Raw genomic sequence first — 15,694 nt, 5'->3', positions numbered from 1 at the left:
AACAAACATGCAATGACATCTATGTGAGTGCTGTTTTTTTCTTCACTTGTCAGCCAGATCGGTTTGGCTAAAGTAGGATGCAATGAGGCAAATGAGGAGGTTCAATAGTGCAAGGTTAGGATCATCCTTGGAGGCCTGAAATGGTAATGAAATATGTCATCTGCATGCACGCACAACACGCACAAAGTGAACGAGAAGCTGTGGTATTGCAAAACCATACTGACCTTCCAGAATTTAACTGCAGTGATGCCAGCATCTGAGCAAGCACAACACCGCATCTAAGTTCAGCCCTATATTGGAGCTTGTGACAAAGCTAGCACAGGCACAAGGTGGAACCGAACGCTAATTGTCGTTGACGTACACATAGAATTGAATCATGAAGATGCTTCTGAGTTCTGATAATTGTTGTACCCACTTGTATGCCCCTCATTTTTATGCTGTCCCTAAGTTTCATAGCTGAAATTGGCCGAGAAGTACTGTGAAAAATTTTGTGAACTGTTGCGGCTATAAAACTGCGAGGAAACGCTAGAAAAATAGGAGTTTTTTGCCGTTACGATTTCTGCCTACTAACTTAACGCAGCAGATCACTTCACGACTGTTTTGTCTATTTTGACCCCGTTTGCTATGCTGTACAGTTGCGAGTAAAAAAGATTAGCACAGTGACGTCACCGGAGCAGTGGAAATCGCATAACGCGGCTGGTGCGGTGCCGTGCTTTGCGAACACACTTGGCACTTCTTGTTATCGCCGTGTTCGTAACTGCAGCGCCAAGTGTTGCTCTGGGGCATGTCACTAGTGCTAATTTTTTTTACTCGTGACTATACTTCTAGAGCCGTAGTACAGGTCAGGACATTCCTTGTTTATCGAGTTTGTGAATTTTAAATTTATTGTATGAAATTTCCTTCTCACTCTGATATGTCAACAGACACTGCAATACAAAAATTAAAAACCAAAATTTGTACTTTGAAAAAAAAAATCTTAAGAATGTCATAAGATCTGCAGCAGGCCAGTAGGAACACAATGCTGAACCAGCCTTTTCATAAATTTCAGAGGGAAAATATATATTACAAAACAGCTTTCTGGAGATATAACAGTGAAATTTTTTTATTGTAGTCATAAAATTATTTTTAACATGTCTAAAAAATTTTATGTACTATATCAAGAAATAGAAAAAAATTTTGCTGAAAGCTGCGTCCCCCTTTAATCGTTATGGACTGCAACACGATCTAATTTTTGTTGCGGGTAAAAAATCAGTCCTGTGGCTTAAAATTGGATATCCAACCTTGTGACATGAAAACTATCACCATTTAGAAGTGAATGGCAGTGAAGCCTAGTCTCACAGATATGTGCGCAAAAAACTTGCGTACCACAGTTAGCCTGCAATACCCTAATTATTTTAGAACTTTTACAGTTTATAAAAGCTCCGTTTTCAGTGAAAGTAGCATGTCATTAGAGCACGGTCACCTGTATTCACAGCTGAAGTTCAATTTGTCCTCAGTGTTGCTCAGAGTTTAGAGGATGTCAAGTACAAGGCTTTGCTAAAAGATAACAACATTAATATAGCATATCTGTACGGTCACGAGCTTTTCTAAACTACAAGTTAAAATGAGTAACTTCATTAGCTGCAGCTCAAATTGTTTGACAAGTAGCTGTAGGCATGCGATAAAATTTTACACCTTTAGTCTTGGCATGGTTTTAAAAGTGGTGCATGAATAACCTACTATAACGTACAAAATTAATCAAATCAGTTAAAAACAAAATGCCACAGAGATGGTGTCAGACCTGGATTGCCAAAAAATGACCAGCATTTAAATCACTCTGGGACAAAATACAATTTATTTTATGCTTGCCTATGACAATTTTCCTGACCAGAACTGCTTTACAATATGAACAGAAATAATTGCAACAAATCCCATTTTTGGTTACCACAAAACAAATAAAATCCTCATGAGTTGGCTTTAAAACTTAATAGAACTTGCTTGCGAATATATTTAAGCTGCTGAGACTTTCATAGGCTAAAATAGAATCTGTGTAAGGTCGACAGCCGGCACACAACTGAAAACCCTAGTACTCACCAATTTTCTCCTTGCTGCCACACAAGCACTAGCCAAGGCACGGACATTTGAGCAGATGTCTGGATACAATGGCTTCTCCACGCAGGCAAGGAGAGCATATATCCACTTGCCCTTCAACAAAAATGTTTCTTTTTTTATATTCAGTGCGCTATGCTCAAAACGCAGAATTCTCAAAAAAGTGCTCATGGCTAACTGCACGAGGCTATGGTTCAGATTCAGCAGCTGTTACACAATGCCAAATTAGGCACCCCTTACCACTTTTTTTTTCCAACATACAAGCCCCCTCCCACACACTGAAGTGATGCCTGCTCAGAATTGAACAGTGCTTTCAGGTAGTACTCTGTTTTTCGTGTCAGTATAAGGCAGCGAAAGCAGCCTTATTGAGAAACTAATGAAGAAAAGAAAAAATGCGAAAGTCACTTACTGCTGCACAATTTAACTATACAATCGATACACTACAGCGCTGCATAAAGTAAAGTTTCCTGAACATTTAAACCGCTCGCACTAAGAACCAGCACTAAAAAACACACCCAGAGGTCGAGACGAGACACACGAAGGCGCTGAACTTCTCGTCTCGTCTCGTCTCATTCTCTGTGCGTTTTTAGCGCTGGTTCTTAAGCGATGGATCATAACCAACTCGCCCAATCCTCAGTTCTTCTACAGTTCATTTAAACCCTTTCAGGTGCCGTTCACAATTTCGATTGAAAACACATATTAGTACCAAAATGATATATCACGGACTCAAGAAACCCAAATAGTTTGTTTCTCAAATGAAAACCCAAATTTTGACACATATAATGAAAACTTGGTGCAAAGCACCACAATGGTAGAAAATTGAAACATCAAAAGACCAGGATTTGTCACCCGGATCGAAACTATGAGCAAAGACGCACAAAACTCAAGCCGATTTTATCACCATTGGTAAAATCTGTCTGCATAAAAATGGCAGACGACATGATACCAAGACGCTCTAAACAATATTATTTACTGCATTTCCTAGCTATAATGAAAAAAACACCCTATTTGCGAAATGAAGGATGCTAAATTCGCACTAAACAAAAGTCACTACAAGGTGTGGAACACTGTTGGAAAAACATGCGAGTTTGCTTTGTACAGAATTGTGTACATGGTGTCTCAAAGGGTTCTCTCCTCCTGTACTTGGAAAAATGTCCTTTTTTGTGTGTCTTTGTTAAATTTTTTTCCAGGACTATTAAGTTTAATATTTAATGCGATCAACACACTTCTCAATAATACAAGCTTTGTTGAAGTGTTCCAAGTGTGACAACAAAGCTTTATTCGAGAAATCAAAAGTTCTTAGATAAAATTTGAACAAAACTGGTATGGAAATGCTTGCATCCAAAAAGGAATTTTTTTAAGAAACTCTGGAATATACAAAACATCTGCCGGCCCATTAGAAAATAATTCGGAAAAAATTGAAGCTAAATCACGGAAGTGGCCATTTTCATTGTGAACTCTGACACTCCCCATTTTTCACAGGCGATTCATAAACTGCTGCCACACAGAAGAAAAACAAACTAAATAGAAAGCTAAACTAAAGACTTTAGCTACAAGCGAGATGGCACAGCATGTCCAAAAATCAGCGGCGGAACATAAGCTTTGCCTTGCGTGTATGACGCGACAGCTAATGGGGTAATAATGCCCGTACGTGCAGAACTGGGCATTCTCTACTTAACATTCATAGATCCCTGGGAGTCCTCATACCACTCTTAATGCAGTGGCGCAGCAGTAAAGCGATGTGCCACTGCTGTGCGATGGCAGGTGCTGCCACTGGTGGATTTGTGCGATGCAAGTTGCTCTTCCTAGCAACCTCTCGCGGCCAATCATTAATTTAACTGTCACCTGCCATGGTGGGCAGTTTGCTCCCAATCCGGCAGGCAGGTTTTGATGACGCCACGAGGTCACGTGACCTAGCTGGTGGATGACGCCACGAAGTCACGGGACCTAGCGTGACCTAGGTTGATTCTTGGGGGATTTTTCAGGGACTTTTCGTTTACAATCAATAACAACGCCGCCGGATTTTCTGCGGCATGAGATCCCTAATGTTATCACATTAAAAATGTCCCGGAAGCTCTTGAAATCGACATTCGCATCCATCGCGAGCTGGCTAACAATGGTCAGTGGGTGTGAGAGGGAAAGAGAGAATGCAACTTAGGCACATGCTCATCATACTGGCACAGAAACCATTCTCTTCAATCCACTGCGTGTTGTAGCTGATTATTGCTTATATTTTTTGCTTTCTGTTTGAAAAGAAGCATGTCAGAGCATGTCTGTACTAATAGATGAGGGACTGACCTGTGGTATAGTGGTGACAATGCTGAACAGTGGGCGGACGCAGGACGAAGCTGAAGCACAGCAGATGGCTTTCCACTGGTCTCTGTCCCCGATCTTGGGCTACACAGTACATAAGGTCATGAAAATAGGATTTTACACTCCTCAGTGGCACAGAGCTGCAACATCCTATTTGTACAGTGTGCCTCCTGAACAGACAGCCCTTGACTTTAAATCTGGCCCAGATGTACACCACTTATGGGCTGCCTTGCATGATTGACTGCAGAGAAGCAGCACCTTAGTGGAGCTGTTACAGTTAGGGGTTGGACATTTCGGTTAAAATTAGGGGTGTGCGAATATTTGAAATTTCAGATATGAATATGCTTGATATTCGGTTCATATTTGGTTCACTAATTGGGCAAATTATCCGAAGGTCGAGTACCAGAAAAACAGTACAAAGCCATTCCAGCCACTTTTAACAATCATAACACAAAAGCACGTTTTTCCATTTGTGTGATCCTTGTATACTGTGCTGCATACCTAATTCCCACACCCATGGCATTCCTCCTGTCCCCTTTATAACTTCTAGCGAGAGCTCTGCCACCTCGTTTTGGTCAACCATGATATGCACGAAAAGCCCACTTGCAAAATTTTGCACGAGGCTCCCGAAAGGGCGAGTAGAGCTGCCTTAACGGGGCAATAATGCATTGTAACCTGCGCATCTGTGACGAGCGCGCAATGGCAAGTGTGACAACGACCAGAAGGCCTAGGCCAGAAGATAGCCCAGTCACCTAGTTTCGATTTGTGAGCTTCGCCGCTTGCCCGCGGCTAAGGCAGCTGTCTGCCCGCTTTTGCGGTGGTTGTTGGGAGTAATTACTGCGAACCAAGTTCTGCACTGCTTTCATGTGCTGACTGGCGAGGCGCTGGTCATTTAAGCAATCTTACTGTTCTGCAAAATCTATGTGTGTTCCTCTTGCTTACGCTCGCGTTCTTCCTGCAAGCTGACACTATTTATTGCGCACTCCTCACAGATTACTCTGTGTTTGTGCAATGGAGCCTGCTCATGAGGCTTCACTACTGCATTTTTGCAATATTTTCTTTTCGAGGTGGAGGCAGGCTTGAGGCATTCTTTAAATTGACCTTCGGATAATTTTTTCTGATCCCTTGAACTCCGAACTATTTAGGTTTTACTGGCCATCATGTTATTTTTAGTTGCCAGTAATGTGGCATTTTATGGATTTAATCTTGCAAGACTGCATTAATTTATTTATACCATGCTGAGTCAGTATAGTTTTGTTTATTTCAGTTGCAAAGACCGTACAATACATTGAAAAAAAATCAGGTCAACGGCATTTGCCTGTTTCAATTTCTGAAATATTTTTTCATACTGAACAGATATTTTATATTCAGTTTGATGTTTGAATCCATTTTTCCTTCATATTCGTACTCGATTTGTGTTTTAAAAATTTCAATATTCGCTTACACCTAGATAAAATCGAAAAACACCAATAAAAGTATGCCGCATTTTCAGAATTTGGTTTCAATTGAAGAAAGTCATTATTATTAGCATATATGCCACTGCTAGCTGACTATTAAGTAGGCTTTGCATTCAGTCAAAGGAGAAAATTAACAAACCACAGAAGCCAGGGGTATGGTGAGACGACTGCACTGTTGAATTAAGTAGCACAGCTGTGCGTTTCTAAGCATTCATCCTCAACCTTGCACACCTTTGTAGACTAGGAGGCTCCAACTGCTCGCTATCTATTTGTGAACCGCTGTTTGTTCACTACATGACCTGCTTAGGACCATCATGTTTTTTTTAGTTGCCAGTAATGTGCCATGTTATGCATTTAATTTTGCATGACCACATTTTTTTATATCGTGCTGAGTCAGTCTAGTGGGGGGGAGGTGGCTTCTCCTGGTATCTGTTGTGCAAGCTAGATGACGGCTGTTGCGACACCATATTTTTGGAACCATCTCTCGGCCTCAACAACAGTGGTCGGTGACAGAATTTTAATTTAATGGGGCTAGTAAGGCTTTAGCCTTAAGAAATAAAAAACTGAAAATTCCAACTTCTGGTTATACCCAGCTTACTCAAATTTCCTGTGCTTTTTCGACTGCAGTCCAGTGGCTATCGCTATTACTTTTTTTTCCGTACATCAAAATAGACATGTAGCCAACTTAAAAGGCCTGCTGGTCCCTGGGTGATAAAAGTTGACTAACAGCAGTTACTGAATGTATGTATCATGCACAAAAGGGGTGAGGACAGATGAAGGAAAAAATTACCTATACAGTACACAACTTACAGCTAATTATGGAAAAACACAGTTTGCACAAGTGAAGCCTCCAATAAACTGTCCCTTTCACACAAGGTGCATACATTCAAGGATGAAACAACTAGCTCAGATCAAAGTGTTTACAGCTAAAGAGTGCAGCCTTCAAAGCAATTTGTCACATCCAGCTCTCTGTATTGCTGTGCTTTTAGCCCACAGTCTTTCAGACCATCTCTATTGCATTTCTCGCATATTACGTTCACAATGTGGTCGACTTAGGAAGAAGAGCAACCTAAATCTGCCAGCCTTCAGTCTCTAAAAACTCACATTGCACTGTACATGGGCCCCTAGCATTTTGCCTCCATCGAAATGCGACCGCCATGACCGGGATCAAACCCGCATCTTTTGGGTCAGCAGCCGAGCACCATAACCACTGAGCCACTGTAGCAGCTAAAATGTTTTATGTGCAACAGCTATGGCATAGGAAACATGATTTCACCGTGCCATTACATCATATTCTGCAATACACAAAACTGACTTTCTCAGGTCAAGGAACAAAAATAAACATTGGCATGCTCACTCTATTTCTTAAGGGCCACTAAGAGTTGGCATAGAAACAGGTGAATTACGAGCTTATTTCCTTGGTAACCTAGAAATTTCTGGCTATAAAATAGAAAACCATTTCAATTAGGGACAGCGTGAAATGCTGCACTTATTTAGTGAAGTTTTTAATAGATGCTGCATTCGCTTACCAGCCGCACCGGGCTTTTTTCATTGATCTTTTTCAAAAGAGCCTTGCGTTTGGCAATTTTCTTAAACATAGAAAGTAAGCAGCTTTTAGAGACAAGTTCTACCAGAACTTCAGTATGTGCTCTTCAAAACAATGCTTGCCTGTCTTGTGACATGGAAGTTATAGACCTGCTTCCTCTGCCACTCGCGTGAGGGCGCGTATCCTTCTGGGGGTGGTGGACAATCATTATACTGAAATGCCAACACAGAAAGCTACCGGACAACATCAGCTCCCTTGAGAGCTGAACACTGAGGCCTGGGTACTTACATCGCTGAACATCACTGTCTGTTTTCCCATGAACTTGCTGGTGTCCAGATTGGCAACAACGATATCAGGACAATTGCTTGCTTCCATTCTGAATTGATAGAGCATGAAATAGCAAAGTCAGTCAACCCTGCTGTAAGCATCTGCTGAGAGATTAGCAGCACGGCATAGTTTCAAGTGTCCTTTTACCCTTCTTACTGTTTTTCACCCTTCTTACCTTTTTAACCTCCTTCCACCTATACCAACAGCCACATACAAATATTTATTTAAACCCTGAAAGGCTAAGGTGTACAACAAAGGCTGACCGCCCATTCAAGAAGGGCCAGTAAACAGGAAAGGCATAGGAAGAAAGAACATTAGGGGTTTGGCAAGAGAACCAGTCATGGGGGCAAGAGTCGTTGGTACCCAAAGGAGGCACGTAGGAGTGAGTAATGTGCAGAATTAGCATTTTTTTATGCTGCAGACACTTTATAGTTGCAGGCGAAAAGGCAACACATGACAGGTGGTGAAGGAGCCTGCACACTTCACACATTACTTGCTGCATCACAATAAGAAAACGACTAGCTGAGCTGGCTCCAGGGCCTACAAGTTACAGCACGGCCTACAACAATTTTTTGAAGCGAAGCGCGCAGCAGCTAAGCCAAGCTTTCTTTTCCAAGCATTTCTTAGGAAAACATGGCACACAACACTTCACTTACTGCACTCTTCTCATGTCGTTCGCCGTTGTAGGAGGAAGGTCCTAGTCGTAGTCTTCACCCGTGTCCTCCACAGGAAAGGCACGGTACATAAGCTCGGGTCTGTCGTCGTCAGACATGTCTTTTGCAGGATGCGAACGACGTTTATGTGGCCAAGTCTGGGAACATGGAGGTAAGAGAGAGAGAAAAAAAACAGTACAGAATGTAACAAGGGTTGAATTACTGCTGACAATGTCACTAAAGCACAAAAGTTGTTGGACCGAAAGTTATGAATACGCTTATTCGAAAGGAGCAACAAGTGGGATGTCTGCGTTCTATTTTTTTTCCAACTCAGAAAAGGTATTCAAGCACATACGTATACACACATCCCGGCTTAATTCAGCCATACGTTTGCACGCTCAATGAGACTGTTTTTTTCCTGCGCAGTGCTACCTTGCACGGTACCTACTCTGTTTCTGCTTGCAGAACATCAGAATTTAACAACCGTCGGCTAACTTGTAGCTTTGACTGTGCCGCAGCTGAAACGGACTCAACGGCAGAAAACAGCGAAAATTAACACGTCACATACCGACCGTTATCTTCTGGCGGTCTGCTAAATCAAGCTGGCACAGAGCTGACCTCAGCTTCGCTTGATGCTAAGCTTCCTTGCATGGCATGCACAAACGTTTGCATGGACCATGGCTTGGACGTTTTGCTACGCCACTGTAGCAACTGTAGTTTGCCTCCGCACTCTCCTGCGCTCTCCAGTCAGGCTCAGTTCTCTGGTCCTTCCTCTCACCACTTGCAGTAGGGTGGTCACTAGCGCTGCGGTTGCACCGCTTACGCAAGAAGCATGAACATAAAAATAAACTACGTCTTAAACAACCCTAAGTCATACATTAGGTCCTATCAGACTGTTCATAGACTGCGGATATGTTAAACTTCCTTATCATAACCGCACGCGAATTTGACAAACTTTCCTCCATTGCGTCTATCATCTACTCTATTGTACTCCTCTTATATGTCCGCCGTGTACGCGTCGAAGCGAACACCGAAGCCTAGAAATGTACTGGTTAGTGTGCGCAGCACGCGCCCGAAGCGTTTAGGCACATCCCGGAACTGGCCTTTTTCTTTGCGTTTACTTCAGTCCGTCCCCAGCCGTCCCTAGCTCTGGTCCCTCCCTAGAATTCCCTGTCCCTAGCAAGATTTGTTTGTCGTGTTTCTCATTTAAATAAAAATTTTGGATATGATTGCAATGCAAATTAAGATTATGAATCTTATAAACACATTTTTTATGTTCTGTTTTTATGTGAATTTGTTGATACGTTGGTATTAGTTCTGTCCAATCATGTGACTACTTTTATTTCGCAGGCGGAGATTTGAAGCTGTCGGACCGCGAGACGCTGTCTGCCGTTACGCGGCCACGCTACTTACCTCGGCTACGTTAGGACAATGGGTTAGGGCATCGCCGCTAATTGCGCTTGACGTGCACCGGGATTGTTTGCTAGCCGTTAAGCTAGTTGCGTTTGGGTCACATTCTCTCGTTCTATACTCGCGAGTTTGCGCAGTTGCGCGTCCTTTGTTTAAACTTTTCTTTTCAGTGCTGTGAGCATTGTGCCTGCCGCCTCGTGGCCTCATAGGAATGGAAGGACCAAATTCACCACCTGCTGAGCCACCAGCACGAGATAAGTATCTGTGCCCAGTGTGCAAAGCTGAATTTGCTTTTCTGAAATCCCAAAGTAGGCATGTGCGAAATAAGCACCCCGAAGCTGCGAGCTCATCAGCTCGTGAGAAAACACGCATGTGACCTCTGTTATAATGCTTTTCTCCACCGTCGTGAACTGTTGCAGCACCACCAGCAGGAGCTTGGCTTTGTGGCGAGATGCAGCACGGTTCAGTTCTCTTCCATTGCAGGTGAGAAAGAATAACGTGTTCTTAGTTTTGTTTGTGCATGCACGCATGAAGGAATATGTTAGCTTGTGTACCGGTAAGGAGGTTTGTCTGAGGCACTCGCACTGTGTTGTGCAGAGCAAAAACAAAAAGGAAATTTTATATGCAGTGGTTTTTATAGCAAAAATGTTAGTTTAAAAAGCTCCCTGCAGAATGACAATATCATGAAGTGTTGGGTCTCCAGATCGCAGCCCTCTAGACGTCATCTCACGTCTGTATACATATGGGCGCATTCCTACTTACACGCAGAGCATGAGCAAATTGTGGGCTTCAGCTCGTGATTTACTCAAAAGGCGGTATTGCCGAAGAGCAACACAACAGTCTTGCCAAAGAGAAATAAATAGAAGTGTGGAAGGAATCGTTCTTCGCTGAACGATCTTTCATGGCTTCCATGCTTATCTGCTCATTTGGAGGGCTCAGTGATAGTGCCTGCATATATAAAGTGCCACTTCGGAATGAATCTTAAGTCCAATGCTTAACTTTGTGTTTTGTTGTGCTGTTGTGTGTGTAATGTTTGATGCACAGTTCTGTATAGACACCACAAGCAGTGACCAGTTAGCCCATTTTTGTGCTTTCACAAATACACAGTATTTCAGGGGTGAATCAAGATTCCGTGGTGCTACAGCTTCTTGATGATACCTGTCTTGCTAGAAAATTTTCGTTCTTACAGCTGCAGAAATACATAATTGTTTCTTTGTGTTAAACATTCACATGATTTTACACAAATTATTTTAGCTCTTTTAAACAAGTGTGGACCTGCAGCTCTTTTATTCATGTTCATAGTGTTCTAGCCTGTGTCACCTGCGTGCATATTTATGCACTGCGTATGTTGTACGAGGCAGCTGCAAGTGAACCCAGAGACATACTACCAGATGCCTCCCACGCAAGCGCAGTGACATGCGTGCGGCCAGGTAAGGTAGGCTGGTATAAGCCTCCGGCAGTACGTCTCTGGTATGCTGAAAACGTGTAATGACTCATGATTAAAGTAGGGGCTGTCCGAAATATTCTAGACATAGGGAGCGAATGTTGACTAAGTTGTGTTTTAACGGTCTCCAGAAATAATAATAATGGCCACAGCATGTAATGAAAACTCAAGATAACTGATAGCCATTATGGGTAACTGATTCTATTCAGAGAGAAGGCAACTACTGCATAAGGCGGCAGAAAGTTAGGTGGGCAAATGAGATTAGGAAGTTGCATTGCGGGACAAGATGGCCACAGCTAGCACAGGACTGGGTTAATTGGAGAGTTATGGGAGAGGCTTTCGTCCTTAGTGGGCATAGTCAGGCTGATGATGATGAAAAGATATATTCAAATTACTAGAGGAACTGCAGCACAAGGCATGACTATGATAGCACCTTGCTTATGGTCTGCGGATTATACCTAAGTGTTCAGAGTTGTGAAGCTTTCAGTACAATATTTTTATAGATTGGTAGCAAGGAAATGCAGGGAGCCTTACTGGAGAAAAATTGGAGAATGGAAGTATTTTTGGAGCCGTGCACATTTTGTCAAACAGGTGCCACCCCCAACCATAGTAAGACGTGATCGAAGGGGGACGGCGGCAGCTCTGTGAAACCCCTTTTATGTTACCTATTGCAGCAAGACTACCACAACCAAAAATACTGGTTTTTCTCCTGATAAGAGAAGGGAGAGCGAGCACTATCAATGTTACGCTGCACAGAACATACACTAAAATTTTTGTGGTCTAGTTTGTGCTGTGCCTTAGGCTACTCCACTTCGGGAATGCATTCGTAAATACTGCAGCATGTTCACTTGCAGTGCTTAAACAAAGTAAACAACCTTTGATGCACTCACGTCGTTTCGCTTTCCTTTGGCACACTCGCTCAGGATAACGAGAATTAGATGTAGTGCGGCTGCGCCTCACAGCCAGCAGGCGCTGCCATGTCCCCTATCCAGGCAGCCATGCTTCACCATTTGTTTTGCACTTCCTCGAATGCTGGGCCATGCTAAAAGCATTTTGAAGTGTTTCTGCGCATCCTACTGAGATGGCACAATGTTTTAAGGCACTGCCTGCAGCTTTTCAGGGGGCATTGCATATGTGATTCTCGGTGCAAAAAAAGTACGTTTTTCGGGGAATCTCTCTTTGGTCATCTTATGGCGAAGTTCTGCAATCACAAATGCATAAAATTTTCTCTGACGGTGTCTGATATAACTTTGTTTTTCGGTTCGTGCTTGGCTAAGTATAAAATTAACGTCAGCTTTTAGCAGCGCTGTTGTTCTTGCTGCATTAATTGCATGGTAGCTATTAGCAAGTGTAATTTGCACAAGCTTCTGTGATCTACATGCCAGGCGAAAGGAGCAGTGCCGTTGGCTCGCTTTGGTGCAAATGGCCGCAGTGTGCCGCATTGTGACCCCACTACCCATGCTGTTACTAGAAAGGCACAGGTTTGAACCACATGTTTCAGATAGTCTGTGGATTCATGGATAGACGGACAAAATCTGCATGCAGAGAGATGGAAATAGTTTTTAAATGCATTCCTGCATTAAACATAGGTTACATAGTTCCCTGCATAGCTTGTTTGGTACAGCAATGTATGTGACATATGGAGGATACGGGTTTAGATCGCGCATGCTGTACGTGGTAGAGCCACAGCAGTGGCTTAGTGTTTATGATCTTATCTTATCTTAGTTTTTTGAACTTATCTGGAGGCAGTTACTACGATGTTCCTCGCACTCCTAGTTGCTTTGGGACATTATGCCCCATAAAACCAAACCCATCATACTGTTGTTTTCTACTTTTTAATCAACTTTCAGTGAGAAAATGATTATGCTTGCAGTATACACAAGAATCTGTACCAACCTATAAGAACTTTGATTACCATCATGGTTCTAGATCCTAAATGCCCTGCGTTATTAGTATAAAACTTAATGAATTCTCACTCTCCAAAGGCACTTTCCGGTCATTTCATAAAGGTCTCCAAAGTGAATGCATTCTGCTTTATTTTGATCAGAAAGCATTCGATACAGATTTTGCTATGCTCCTGGCTCATGTCGAAATATATACTATTTTGGCTCTAAAACCGCTTCACTGACCAGCGCGTCCAAATAAATACCGAGCTGAACCCAAACCCAAACCGTCCCTATGCTGTCCCTAGCTGAACCAAACTTGACGCCGCCTGTTTCCTGTAGCCTTTTAGATGTCCCCAACCATTGTATGTGACTGCGAGGTGCACTTTTTCCACGTTTTCTACGCGCGCGAACTTCAGTTGCCGCCAGTGACGATCCATCATGGCGTTACAAGGCGTGCTCGTTGGCGATAGTCAGCTGAAGCGTTTGTGCAGGTCTCGTCTGCGGTTGCATCCATCGGTCGAGACCTGCACATTCAGCTTCAGCGGCTACGATGCCGTGCGCCTTGCAAGCGCTGTGCGGCGCATTAACCTGCTGCGCGCAGACTTCTGTGTTGTGAACGTGGGGGGCAACGACATCTCTAGGCCAAACAGAAGTCCGCAGGAGATTTGCGACATCAAGGCATGTACTACGTGATGGTGCAACGCTTCGAACTTCTGCCGATTTCAGTAATGAGTTCTGAACTATCATTTCGCATCCTAGGCTTTCGTCCTGCAGCTGCTACGCGACGTGGCCCCTGTGGTCCTCGTGGTGAAGGTGCTGCCACGCTGGTTAATTACGGCGGACGCCGAGGTGAGCCGTAGCTGGTTGAACCGCCGTCACCTGCTCAACCGCAAGCTGACGGCTACGCTTAAGCGGATGCCGTCTGTGTTCATCCTGAAGCCGGACGTGAGTACCGACATGCTTGTCTTGTTGTACGCCTTTGGGGTGAACAGTGAACATAGAGCTGGCGTGCAACAACATTTATTCTTAGTTCAGGAAATCTCCGTTTGTTCGTGGCGAAACAAAAACAAACAGTTTAGGAAAAGTTGTTTGTAACTGCCGGCCTCTTCTGATAGCAGAGAAAGTGAGCATACATTGACATAGTATTTGCCCCCTGCTGCTGTCATCTCAGCTTCCATATTTTGCTGTATCAGTTGCACTTTATATTTTTTAAAGCAAAACAGTTGAGAATTGAGGCATATGACCACAGGTACTACAACGCAGTCATCCATCATGGGCAGTTTCCACCTTTTTGGCGTACTCTCTGAACTGCTTGCAAGCATACTAACTGCTTCCTGCATGAGAAATGATTGCATGCAGTATACCACATGGTGTGTGCTCAATAATCAAACTCTTAGTAGCAACTCTTGACAACACATAGTGACACGACTACCTTCACTATTCAGTTGCCCTCATTACAAAATTATGAAAAGAACATTGATTATGTATTGTTTAGATTTCTTTGAAGAGGTCTTGCCCTGACAAATTAGACAAAAGGTTTTAGAAGCTATGCATGCAGGTGACATGTGCCAGTTGCCCAACTTATTCCCTCACTTGCATTGGAGAAAATGTGCTGGAGCCATCACGTTTTGTGAATGCAGTTTGCTCACAGCTTTAAAAAAAGGCAGAACACAGTGATGCTGTAATTTCTTACCTTCACACTCTGCCACACAATCTCAAGATGTTGGCCGTTGTTAAGTTTGATTTTTCAGCACCTAAAATGCTGGGCAACATGCGTAAAATCATGATATCTGTTAACTGAGGGACTGTTCAGAGGAGCTCAGGGTCTTGTCTCTCACTCACGGCAAGTAGTACGTTCGATAGAGTAGCTGATATAATTATAAAATTCTCAGTAGGCCTGCCAGCAAGGTTAAAACTGCCCATGAAGGAAGCATGGCTGCGCATTGCAGTACCAGTGGGTGCATATATGTCGTTTTGCAGATTCATTCTGAAAAACATGAAGGTAAATAGGAGCAGAAAACTAGAAAATCAGAAGGCTGTGCCAAGAGGTGGTGACTGCATCAGTATATGCTCGCTGTCATGATGCAGAGCTCACCTAGCTAAGGGGCACATGCAGGCAATAAAGTATTTATCCCAGCATGTCTTCTTGGTGACCTGCTGTCAATATATGTTAAGATATTTTATCTTCACTTTGTTTTCCTCAACTACCACCTATGAAGGTATTATATGAGGGATGGGGTTACAGATATTTAAGAAAAGATTGGAGTACAGGCATTGCATTCGAAAACGCATTGTCAAGGCTTCAAGAAATGAAAATGGGCATGTTATGCCGGCGACTTTATGGGGAAGGGCATTGCAGTCCACAAATGCTCGGGAGAAAAAGATCCTAAAAACGTGCGAGCAACAGGCCGAGTTATCTGAAACGGATGCACAGCGTGGTGAGATATGTGTTTGCGATGCACAACATAAGGTGCTTGACTGAGTGAACTGCGAAGAATTTTGTGCACCAAAGAAAGGCTGGTAATGAGGCATCAAAGTAACAGGCTTTCAAGGCTGTCCTTCAGAGATGA

General features: G+C 43.2%; 1 pseudogene; it reads right to left on the bottom strand.

Annotated features, from left to right (window-relative positions):
• Positions 1 to 42: 42 nt before the first annotated feature.
• Positions 43 to 8,503, bottom strand: LOC144104544 (gem-associated protein 2-like; annotated as a pseudogene).
• Positions 8,504 to 15,694: the final 7,191 nt, after the last annotated feature.

The sequence above is a fragment of the Amblyomma americanum genome, chromosome 1, assembly GCF_052857255.1.
Source record: "Amblyomma americanum isolate KBUSLIRL-KWMA chromosome 1, ASM5285725v1, whole genome shotgun sequence".
Taxonomy (NCBI): Eukaryota; Metazoa; Arthropoda; class Arachnida; order Ixodida; family Ixodidae; genus Amblyomma; species Amblyomma americanum.
This window is presented reverse-complemented; position numbering and strand designations above follow the sequence as displayed.